The 12242-nt window shown below is 54.6% G+C and overlaps 1 long non-coding RNA gene across 1 annotated transcript; it reads left to right on the top strand.

Annotated features, from left to right (window-relative positions):
- The first annotated feature begins 5611 nt into the window (after positions 1 to 5611).
- LOC125327422 lies at positions 5612 to 6507 on the top strand. Its single transcript, XR_007204237.1, has 2 exons — positions 5612 to 5650; positions 6386 to 6507. It is a non-coding gene; the product is annotated as an uncharacterized LOC125327422 (long non-coding RNA).
- Positions 6508 to 12242: the final 5735 nt, after the last annotated feature.

Below are 12242 nucleotides of genomic sequence, written 5' to 3'. Positions count from 1 at the left end.
ACACCAAATCCTTTGGAATTAGAAGTGGGCAGGGGTGGGAAGAATTAATTCTTACATTTGTAGCCCATGGATTCCTGAGCAGGATCCTGGCAGGGAGGACTGCAGGGATCAGGCTGGGGACTGATCCCAGCTGGGGGCATGAGCCTTGGAATTGGCTGGAGGGAAGAAAGGGGGATCCTTTGAGCACAAGGATCAGCTGTCAAATGCGGAGATGGCATCAGACAATTCCTCAGGAGTGTTCAGTTCCTGGGCCAAATCCATCTCCTGCCTTGTGAAGGAGCTCAGAGATCTGGGAAGAGCCCAACCAACGCAGGGAATGGACTGGCAGCTAAAACTGCTGGGGAATGGTGGGGAAAAGCATCGAACAGGGGGCCTCGTTTTGTACAGGAATGGTACAAAAAATGTCCAAAAGAGCAGGAATCCAATGGGATTTCCATATTCCTTGGAGACCACAATGCAGTGGGAAGGCTGAGAGCAGGAAGCAAAGCCTAAAAAGGCAAATGAGCCAAATCTGCCCAAAGCCTCCAATGGCCACATTCCCTGGCATTGCTGAGGACTTCAGCCGAGCTCCAGGCAAAAGGTGAGCCCCTATGGAATCCTTTCTGGGAGACCATATCCAGCTGGGACCCTTCCTGGAGAAGGCCATGGGATATGGGTTATGCCAGGTCCAGAGAATATGTCATTTCCTCGGGAAAAACACTTGGATCACTGCATCACTTTCTTGTTTTAGGCTCACCAGTCAGCCGGGCTATCCAAGTCCATCCTCCCCAGCGGGGAGAGCGGGAGCACGTCCGGCCACGGAGAATTTCTGGGAGAGCCCGGGAGAAGAAAGAAGGCTCCAGCTTCACAGATCTGTGTCATAACCCATCCTGTCGGCCGCTCCTGTTTGATCCCGGTGCATTTGTCCTCTTGGATTCAACCTGAGCAGCGCTAATTGCTGGCAATGAAGCAGCCTTTGGTACTTCTTTTCCACAAAACCTCTCCATCCTGCCCTTCAATCCTGTTGCAAACACAGGGAAAACCCAAAACTCCATTTTTTCCCCTCTCCCCTTCACTTTGCCTCCTCTTTTCCTGCAGGCTTTGGGCTATCCAGGCTTGCATGTGGATTAGGCAGAGCACCCTGGAAGCTCAGCTCCAGGTGGGATTGCAGCGGTGTTGGAAGCACCAGGGATTCTCCCAAGGTTTGGTGTGAGGAGCTGCATCTTGGGAGGGGCTGGGATTTTGTGCACTTCTGGGTTTTTTTTTTCTCCTGTTTGCCTTTTGGGCTGCCTTAGAAAAAAAGATGAAAACCAAAGAAAATGAAGGGGGTTCCCAAATTCCTTTCCAGCCCTTCAGAGGAGGCACAAATCCACATGGAGGTGAGGAAAGGGATGAGAATGGGAACGAGGGGGGTCATGGTGGGTGCCCTGCCCCAGAGGGACCCAAAACTGCCAGAAAATCCACTGGGAGGGATGTGTGTATGACAGTGTAAAATACTAAAAGCTGTTAAGTTCTTCATTTTTACAGCTATAGACAAATGCTGCTAATTTAGATGTAAATTCATTTTGAAATAAGCCAGCCCTCTCTCTCTACTCTGTCGCATACAGGAATAGAAGAAGCTGGGAATAGAGATCAGCAGGTTTTGAGAATAACGAGCCGGCGTTTTTCTGTAGGAAGGAAAGAAGCAAGTGCCTGGCCCCAGGAGCCGAGACGCTCGGGCTGCAGGAGCTGCAGAGCGCCCAGAGGCGGCTTTTGCCTCTGCTCTGTCCCTGCCCCAGGGCTGAGCTGGGCGGCGCTGCTGCCGCCCGGTGCCGGCTGAGCCGAGAGGGCGGCGGCCTCGGTGGCTGCCGAGCGTGGCAAGGGCAAGGAGCGGGAGCGAGCGGGGCTGGGTCTGTCAGCGGAGGGGAGGGGCGAAGGGCGGTTCGGAGCGCCAAGGGACACGGCAATAATAGGAGAGGGCGCCGTGGGGGCGGTGACTGCGAAGAATGACAGCGCGGGGGGCGGCCCGGCGGGGCCGGTTTTGCTGGGCAGCAGAGGTGCGGTCGCAGCGCGATCCGGGGCGGGGAGCACTGGGCGAGCACTGTCGTAATAGAGCCGCCCGCGTGGCACTTTCAAGAGGGTGGCTCGGAAAGGAAGGCTTAGTTTGGCACTTTTCGCGTTGGCGTAAGTGACATTTTTTTTTTAGCACCTGCCAGGACCTTGCAGAGGGCTGGTGCCACTTCCGCCACACTCAAGATGGCGGACGCGATAGGACCCCCCCGCCCCCCCGGCAGAGGTGTCCTTGCCGATGCCTGCCGCCGGTCGCGCGGCTATTGCCCGCCCGCCTCCGGCGCCGCTGACCCCACCAGCCGTGTCCTCACACCGGGAAGCAGTGCGGAAAATCGTGGGGAAAGCGCGGGGCCGGCGTCGGAGTCGGGGCCGGATTCAGGCAGCCGAATAGACAGACGCCGTTGTGAGGCGGGGGGGCCTTTCGTGTACCACACTAAAGATGGCGGCTCAACCGGAAGTGGCTTCTGTCCGCACTCAAGATGGCGACGGCGGGCGGAAGTCACGCGATCACCACACCAAATATGGCGACTCGGCATACTGCTTAGTGACCTTCTCAAGATGGCGGCAGTGCGCATGCGCCATGGGTAGCGACAAAAAAGCGCGGGAAAAAATGGATTCCCCCGCCACTGCGTCTGTCTATTCGGCTGCCTGAATGCGACGCCGACGCAGACCCAGCGCTTTCAGCGCAATTTTCTGTGGCGATTCCCGGTGTGCGGGCACGGGCTGTGGGGTCAGTTGCGTCGGGGCGGGCGATAGCCGCGTGGGCGCCGGCAGGCATCGGCGTGGACGCCTCTTCCGAGGTCCTACTGTGTCCGCCATCTTGAGTGTGGCGGAAGTGTGACCCGCTCTCTGCAAGGTCCTGGCAGGTGCAAAAAAAAGCGTCCCTTACGCCAACCCGAGAGCGCCCAACTGCGCTTTCCTTTCCGAGCCTCCGTACCGCCCACGCCGCGCCGCTCCCACGAGAAGCCCCCGGGCCGTGTGGAGCCGTGCCGGGCTCTCGTCCCCCCCTCTCCGCCGCCTCCCCGCGCTCCCTCCGGCTCGAGGAGATGCAGGGAGACAGAAAAGCATCGAGGAAGAGCAGGCACCGGAGCTGCCCGAGCCCTCCCCCGGCCCGAAAGGCGGCGGCTGCCCGCAGCCGGGAGCGGCCAGCGAGGATGGAGCTGCTCTTTCCCGGGGGGTGAGAGCTGGAGGGGAGGAGGAACGGAGCTGGAGGCAGGCTTTCCCCGGCAGGAGGGGCCGGGAGGATTTCAGCTCTCAGCAGCTCTCGGTGAGCGCTGGATGGAGCCCGGGCTGAGCCAGGTGGTTGCTGCGGGTGCTGTTCCTGTCCCTGGGGGCTGCTGAAATGGCAGCTCGGAGCAGCCTCGTGTGTCTGTGTTCGGAAGCAGCTCCGATGCTGGCAGCCAAAGCAAACTTCTGTCGGATTTGGATCAAATGTGGCGTTTAAATCTGGGATTGTTCCATTCCCTGGGCGGGGAAGTGCTTGGAGTAGCCGAGAGCTGAGCCGTTTTTGAGAATTCCAAGCGTTGTGTCCTTATGCTCCTTAATACAATGTTTAAATAATTGATCCTGAATGGAGCCAGTATCAGAGGGATTTGTTAGAGGGGCAGGGATGTTTTTGCACCTGGCAGTGTGTTGGGATAGTCAATATTCCTTATGTCGGAATTAATTGGTCTTCCTTCTTTTCCCTTTTGTTCTTTCTAGCTTGTGGCTGAGTGGGGAGAATATTTGGGATAAAGAAACGAAATGCCCGAGGGAAGCTTCGTGTTCCCGTGGGGATGCTTTAGGCGCGTGCAGCTTCTGAGCTGCACCGAAAGTTGAGGCTCCCCCAGAAGCCTTCCGAAGCTGGAAGGGCCGGGGAAGAGAATTCCAGGAGAGGTGTGGGAAGCGCTTTCTGCCAGGTCTGGACAGCACCGAGGTGGGAATGACTTCAAAGTGTTCCTTGTCCCTGTCCTGTTCCCAGCCCAGGACAAAGTTGGTGTTCCCTGAGCGGCTGCGGTTCCCTGGATGTGGCAGGAGGAGGTCTCTGCCGGGGAGTGGGAGAAATGTCCCTGCCCGGTGCCGTGTCCTTGGCGGGCAGAGAGCGCCGATCGTGGTGATTTACCAAGATATGAATATTGATCTAATATCGATATTCAGCTGAGATGGACAAAAACTCTCTAACAGTTTAGAGTTAGAAAGTGTATGCTTTATTTGGCACCAGGCACTGCGTGGGATGGCTCCCTAAGATGCAGGGCCCCGATCCAAGCAAACACAAAGCTTTTTATGTACAAAAGTTATGAATATCCAAAATACAAATGCATATTCATAACATTAACACCTCCCATTCTCTGCTTCGTATGGAAATGAGCTTAAATGCCATTAAGCATGTGTGGTGTGTGATCTGAATTGAGTCGGTGGTCTTGAATTGGGTCAGTGGTCCCAAGAAAGATGAAGTAACTCATCTTCCTCATTTTGACCTTTTTGCCTCTCTGAACTTTAACAATCCTAATTACTTTAGTGATCTCTAAGTTTCCTCTTGTGTGACTTTTGGACGGGTTCCCACCAAAGGAGGAAATTGCTAATTGTCCTTGTTCCCTACACCAACTTATCAAAGTTTCTATTCCTCGTTCTTAGCACAGCTAAGCAAACATACAAATGACAGATCATCAGTTATTTGGTAATCGGTTACTAACATCTTCAAACCCATTTCAGATCCAGCTCTCTTAACTATTTTAATTTACTCTAGCTGGGCCCAAATTCCTTCCTATTCTAGCTAATTTCAACACAGCTAGCCTGTAACTAAAATCATTATGTTTCTTCTAAATCTATGTTTCAGTAGCAAGGGAGGTTTGTGAGTACGGAATCAGTCCTAGCTCCTTTCTAATGGAGTGTTTTAATGAGCCATCAGCAGGGGCCACTTTTAGCTGGCTTTAGTTAAGTTCTTTTTCTCAGGTTTCGTGTTTTGATGGTGAAATCACCAAACCCTGAAGTTTGCTAAATTAACCCTGAAAAGCTTCAATGGACCAACCCTGAGGGAACTGGGGATTGGATATCTGGGATCTTATGGCCCTTTGAGGCCATGTTGGGTTTAGCCCCTGATTTTGGTGCCAAGGGAAACTCCAAGTTAAGAATAATCCAAATATGAAGCACTTCTCACAAAACTCAGCTTTGCAAACCTTTATTTGGGCTAAAAAAGAAAAGATGGGAATGCCCTTGGCAGAAAAGCAGCTGTGAGGCACAGCAGGCTTCAAATGCCTGTCAGCAGGCACTCCAGGAGAAACGGCTGCTGGCTCTGGGCATCCTGGGCTTTCCAGGCAGGTTTTGTAGCGGATTGCAAGGCAGTTCTCCTGCCTCTGGGGGGTGGCACCTGCATCCCACTGGAAAGGGAAAATGTGGAGAGAGCGGCAGGCGGGAAGACGGTTGCTGATGTGTGTCCTTGGATTGCAGTTCCTCCCGGTGGGTCTGTGCTGCTGGAAGTTTGAAGGAGATCAGCCTTGGAGTACGTGTGGGTTCACCTGTGGGGTTTGGGAGCGACGCTGGACATGAAATTCCAGGGATGTTCCCCTTGCTGGAGTGAGAAGCAGTGGAAGCACTTTGCTGTCTGCTTCTTCATCGCCTTCCCCTCGGTCCCCTGGGGCTCCAGGTAATCCCCTCTCACCTTTGCTTTTCCAAGGCTCTCTAAATGAGGGCTTGAGCTTTGGTGCAGCTCCCTTTACAGGGAAGATCTGTTCCAGGAAAGGTCTCCTGGTCTGGACCGATGGCGTTGCAGGAAGAGCAGGAAACCCCAGAGCTGCTGTGGCTCCCTCATCTGATTTGCCTGCAGGCAGCAAGGATCATTCCCAAGTGTCATCCCCTGGCTCCGTGACTCGGGGAGGTTGTGTTCCCCCAAAGGCCAGGGGCCGCTTTGTGTTGCAGCTCACGGAAGTCCAGCTCGGTGGTGCTGGGTTTGGTTTTTGCGTGCAATGAAGGCACTAAAAAATTCCCCTCCTTCACTGGCACAGCCCTGGAGTGGGAGCAGATTCCTCTTATCCCGGAGTTATCCCGCTCCTGCCCTGGATCCCTGCGGTGCCGTGTGTTCTCCAAGCTCACTGCACTGCTGGCTCTAAACAAGAAAAACAATCCCTGTTCCATCTCTTCTCCGTCCTTGATGTTCCCAGGCCCTGCATCTCCCTGGCTATTCCCTGTGTGAGTCTTCATCTCCATCCCACCTTATCCCGATCAAATAAGGGTCTGAGACGTGTTTAGCAGCAAATGCATTCTTGTAAAGAAAGCCAAGAGCAAAGAGCGTCCAGATGCAGAGAAGTCTTTAGAAAAGCACTCCGGACGTGCAAATGAGGGATGTGTCTTCCTGCATGTCCTGTTGTTTTTTCTCTGTCAGGTTTTGGAAGGGTTTTCTCTCAGTGATTTCCTGCGATCCAGGTGCATCCCTTCCTTTGTCCACATCCAGTGCCAGAGGATCGAATAACTGACGAGTGGGGTCTGGGATGAAAACGGTTCTCCTAAAATGAGGGAAACAATGCTAGAAGAGAAACGAGCATCCTTCTAATGCCTGGAATAAAAGCGCTGGAAAAAGGGCACTTTTTATTTGATTTGATGTCATTCTCCCTTTTTTTTCACGGCTAAAACTGCACGGTGAGCAATCAGAGCAGAAATATGAAATGCAGGAGTCTTGGATTCCACAGTGAGATTAACTTCCCTTTTCTACTCTCTTTCAGGACAAGAAAAACCACTGAACTCGCCCCATCTTTGGGACCAAGAGCTTTGGTGTTGGAGCAGCCAAAGCCAGCTAGGGCCCCCCTGGTGCTGCCCGTGGTGTGGGTCAGGGACAGGCTCCTCTTCTCCTCTGTGCTGGGATGAACTGCCTAGGGAATGCCATTTCCAGCAGCCTGGTGTGCTGGAAAAGGGGAGAAGGGAAGAGGGAATGTGGTGCCAGAGCTGCGTGCCATCGGGTTGTGCTTCCCTCTGAGGACAGAGAGTGTCTGGGCCGAGGTGAGGTTGCTGGGAGTGCTTGGATGAGCTGTGCAGGAGACAGGGAGCTCGGGATTGCAGCTGCTGCTGGAACCATTGCCTTAGGTCTGCTTAGTCAGTGTCTGTGTGAAGTGGGATTTGTGCTGGAGAGGTGCTGTCGGGAACAAAGGATGGAGTAAATCCTCTCCGGGAATGCACAGGGAGGGACTGAGTTGAGGATATTGAAGGTCGAGAAGGAAGATTTGTCTCTTCTTGTGCTTTTCTGTTGTTTTTAGCTCCTGCTCAGCATCTGAACGTGGTTGGAATACTGGAAACATAAAAGGTTTTGGATTCAGTGCTTATCTGTGCAAACTCAGGGTTTTTATCTTTTCTTCTTTTTTTTTTTTTTTTTTTTTTGAAAGGTCTCCATTTGTCTGGGCACTGTTCCTGGTAGTTTTATGTAGAAAAGGTCACATGAACAGCAGGGAGCAGTGAGCACTTGGAAGGGGGTGCAGGTAGTTCCTCCAGGGTGGGGCAGTGAATGTGGCCTAGGAACAGCTCTGTGGTCAAGTGAGCAGCAGAGGAACTGAAGGATGCTCTTCCCCAGCAGAGCTGCTGCTTTGTGCTCTGGGGCAGCGCTGCCGCTGCTGGGCTTCCTCGGGGAAAACAGCTCCTTTAGGATGGGCTTTGCTGCAAAGCTTTCCCTGAGCTGGGTGTCTGCAAGAGGCAGAGTCGGGATACCAGTGTCAGGAGTTTTCCATGGTTTCCGGCCTCTTGGACACAGCACGTTCCGGGCAATTTGCCAGCGTGAGGCAGAGCAAAATGGGTGCAAGTGGACCCTGCAAATGCAGTTCAGGCAGACGTTGATCTTTTAACTTTTCCATGGCAGGTGCGAATTCTGGGGCATTTGGGAGTCTGCCTTGACTTGCAGGGACTGAAGGGTTTAGGTGTGGAATTGTTTGGCCAGCTTGCTCCAAGGCATGGTGTACTTCTGGAAGTGCCCCACAGCTCCCAGGCCCGAGGGGCTGCTGGCTGGGTGCTGGTTCTGCTCTGCCCTGGGAACTGGGAGCCCCTGGGAGGGCTGGGGGTGACACCTGCACATGGGCTGGGGAAGCCTGAACTGGGATGGTTTCCCCCCCTGACGTTGGGTACCGAGGCACTAGGAAAGCCCAGGGCTCCAGGATGTTTGAATGTATCTAAAGGTACACCTGGACCTTTGCCCTGTGCAACTCTTGAGTTTCTGCCGACTCTCCTGAATTGAGGCTACTGAGGGCGGTGGAAGATAATTTGTCTCGTTCTGTGCTTCTCTGTTGTTTTTAGCTCCTGCTTGAATTTGAACATAACCTTTTCCTCTCAAGGTCACCGGCGAGCCTGGGACAGGACCTGAGCCAGAGCTTGTTGGGCCCTGGCAGCGAGAGGCTAGCAGCAAATGGTGCTGGAGAGTTTTTGGGAGCGCTGTGGGTGAGTCTTGTTTGGTGCTGCCCTTTGTTCCTGGGGGGCACTGGCGGAGCGCGCTGGGGCCGCGCCACATCGGTGCCCAGCTGGGCGCAGGCGCTTGCCCCTTGCAGCCCTGGAGGGTGAGAGCTGCACCTACCCTGCTGCTGGCACAGGAGGCAGAGCTGGGCCAGGGCAGCTCCTCCGCTGCGTGGGTGCAGAACTCGCGGGTTCCTCTCTCTCCCCGGGGCGCTCCGGCTGCTGCAGCTCTTTGGCCCAGGCCCCTGAGAGGCGCTGGGCTATTGCTGGCCCATGGCTCCCAGAGGTGCCCGTGTGTGGAGGGCCAGGGCGCTGTGCTGGGTCCGGGCAAGGTTTTGGCTGTGACATGGCCGGTGCCCGTGAGATGGGGGTGAACTCTCAGCACAGGAGTTCATTGGGTTAGTTGTTTGCCTGAGGAAAATGTCCACTGAATTAGTTGGAGCCCTCAGATTTCGATGAACCTTTTTTCTAGAGTTAATGACTCCATAGAAGTAAACCAAGTAATTGAATCAGTGTGGCACAAATTTCAGGAGCAGTTTGGGATATGCAGCTGCACCTGATTATGTTGGGCAGGCTGGTGGGAAGGGCTTTCTCCCAGGCCTGGGCATCCTCAAGACACCTCAAGGATGGTTTTTAAACATTTGTTGTCTTTTGTTTCCCAGCCCAGGGCCAAGCTGGAGAAAAGGTAGAGAGAGTGGCAAGTGGGAGTCCCATGTTTAGATCTGCCTTTGGATTCCAGTTCCTCCCGGGGGGTCTGTGCTGCTCAAAGTACAAAGGAAGGAGATGTTGGAGTACCTGTTTGTTCCCCTGTGGAGCTTGGAAGAGATGCTGAGGGTGAAATTCCAGGGAAGCTGCGCTTGCAGAGCGACTGGAGTGCGAAGCAGTGGCAGCTGTTTGCCGTGGGCCGGTTTCCCCCCTTCGCTTGGGTTCCCTGCTGCTCCTGGGAATCCCTCAGCACCTTTGCTTTTGCAAGTGCTTTGCTGAAGGGTTTCTGAATGTGGCAGTGAGCTTCTCTGTTCCTGTTTATATGGAGGATCTGTTTCAGGAAATGTCTCCTTACCTGGATGGATTCACAAGTTCCTGTTAAAGGTTAATTGCAGTGAAGAAAAGGAAAAGAAGCCAATAGCCTGGACTGGGATGCCCCAGGCCCCTGCCGAGCACAGGGGTTGTTGCTGGGTGTTTATTCTCCAGTCCTGTGTGCTCAGGCCTTGTTCTGAACGGCTCAGCCATAAATGCCACTGCAGGAAGAACAGGAAATCCCACTGTTCCTGTGGAGCGTTTGTCTGCACTGACTTTGTGCTGCAGCCTGAACCGTGTCCTAAATGTTAGGTTTGAATTAATGCAGATGGTCCAGGATTGTGTGTTCAGAGTTGCTGGTTTAGGCATGGCCAGGTCTGGATTTGCATTTGTGGGCACTGAGTGTTCCTTGTGTCAGCTTTAGGTCTGGATTGGTGGGAATTGTCGGAGAAAAGAGAAGGGAACTGAAATGCACAGCTCTGTTCTTGGAGAAAGGATCAGGATGGGAGAAAAGAGGGTGTGGAACTGCTGGGAGCTCCTGGAGCGAGGGAAAGGATGCAAGAGGTGGAAACAAAAGCTGTGGAACAAAGCCCGAAAAGGGGGCAGAGCAGGGCAGTCACCACGGAGGGGGAAAGAGGGAAAGAATCCCTGCTCCAGGAATGCAGCAGAGGCCAGCAGAGGATCATTTGGCATCCACTGCTCTCAGTGGGATTCTAATAAGGAAGGTCCAAGGGAATGATTCGTTTGTTCTTAGGTTTGGAATGAAAGGTGCTCTTGCAGAGGGGAAGATTCACCTGTTAAAATTCTGTGGGATAAAGGAAAAGAGGGAGGCAGCAGCTGGGGAATGAACGGGTGGATTTTTGGTGGATACAGGCAAAGGCATGAGAAGGGGCTCTGAGGTAAAATACACTTCATGGGTAGCACCAGGAAAAGCTCCAGCTGCCCATTTTCCCAAGCTCTGACATTCCAGAGGAGTAAACAGTGGTCAGCACATCAATTTCTCTATTCCTTGGATGCCCAGTGCTTTGTTGGGAAGAGGTGACACTTGGAAAGGAACAAATCTGGGGATGTAATTCCTGATAGTGAGACCCTGGAGAAGAAAGAAGGCTCCAGCTTCACAGATCTGTGTCATAACCCATCCTGTCGGCCGCTCCTGTTTGATCCCGGTGCATTTGTCCTCTTGGATTCAACCTGAGCAGCACTGATTGCTGGCAATGAAGCAGCCTTTGGTACTTCTTTTCCACGAAACCTCTCCATCCTGCCCTTCAATCCTGTTGTGGCCAGAGGAATACCCAAAACTCCGGTTCCTCCCCCCCCCCCCCCCCCCCCCCTTCACTTTGCCTCCTCTTTTCTCGCAGGCTTTGGGCTATCCAGGCTTGCATGTGGATTAGGCAGAGCACCCTGTAAGCTCAGCTCCAGGTGGGATTGCAGCGGTGTTGGAAGCACCAGGGATTCTCCCAAGGTTTGGTGTGAGGAGCTGCATCTTGGGAGGGGCTGGGATTTTGTGCACTTCTGGGGTTTTTTTTTTCTCCTGTTTGCCTTTTGGGCCGCCTTAGAGAAAAAGCTGGAAACTGAAGAAATGGAAGGGGGTTCCCAAATTCCTTTCCAGCCCTTCAGAGGAGGCACAAATCCACGTGCAGCTGAGGAAAGAGATGAGAATGGGAATGAGGGGGGTCATGGTGGGTGCCCTCCCCCAGAGGGACCCAAAACTGCCAGAAAATCCACTGGGAGGGGAGAGTGTAGAATACTAAAACCTAGTTTTCCCTTTCAGGTATATTGATGCCTAATTCTAATTTATGTATAGATTAATTTTCAAATACAGCCTCTCTATCTACCCTAACATATACAGCAATATAAGAAGCTGGGAATAGAGATCAGCAGGTTTTGAGAATAACGAGCCGGCGTTTTTCTGTAGGAAGGAAAGAAGCAAGTGCCTGGCCCCAGGAGCCGAGACGCTCGGGCTGCAGGAGCTGCAGAGCGCCCAGAGGCGGCTTTTGCCTCTGCTCTGTCCCTGCCCCCGGGCTGAGCTGGGCGGCGCTGCTGCCGCCCGGTGCCGGCTGAGCCGAGAGGGCGGCGGCCTCGGTGGCTGCCGAGCGTGGCAAGGGCAAGGAGCGGGAGCGAGCGGGGCTGGGTCTGTCAGCGGAGGGGAGGGGCGAAGGGCGGCTCGGAGCGCCGAGGGACAGGGCCGTGCGTGAGCGGGGCCACAGCTATGGAGAGGAGTGGGCGCCGTGCGGGGCGGCGACCGCGAGGAATGACAGCGCGGGGGGCGGGGCCGGTTTTGCCGGGCAGCAGAGGCGCGGTCCCTGCACGACACGGGGCGGGGAGCACTGGGCGCGCACGGTCAGAATAGAGATGCCCATGTGCCGCTCTCGAGAGGGCTGCTCGGAAAGGGAGGCGCAGTTGGGCGCTTTCGGGATGGCATAAGTGACGCTTTTTTAGCAGCTGCCAGGACCTTGCAGAGGGCGGGTGACACTTCCGCCACACTCAAGATGGCGGACGCGCTAGGACCCTTTGAGAGGCGTCCCTGCCGATGCCTGCCGCCGGTCGCGGAGCAGTCGCCCGCCTCCGGCGCCGCTGACCCCACCAGCCGTGTCCTCGCACCGGGAAGCACCGCGGAAAATCGCGCGGAAAGCGCGGGGCCGGCGTCGGAGTCAGGGCCGGATTCAGGCAGCCGAATAGACAGACGCCGTTGTGAGGCGGGGGGGCCTTACCTGTACCACACTAAAGATGGCGGCCCAACCGGAAGTGGCTTCTGCCCGCACCCAAGATGGGGACGGCGGGCGGAAGTCACATGTTTG

The sequence above is a fragment of the Corvus hawaiiensis genome, chromosome 6 (genome assembly GCF_020740725.1).
Source record: "Corvus hawaiiensis isolate bCorHaw1 chromosome 6, bCorHaw1.pri.cur, whole genome shotgun sequence".
Taxonomy (NCBI): domain Eukaryota; kingdom Metazoa; phylum Chordata; class Aves; order Passeriformes; family Corvidae; genus Corvus; species Corvus hawaiiensis.
This window is presented reverse-complemented; position numbering and strand designations above follow the sequence as displayed.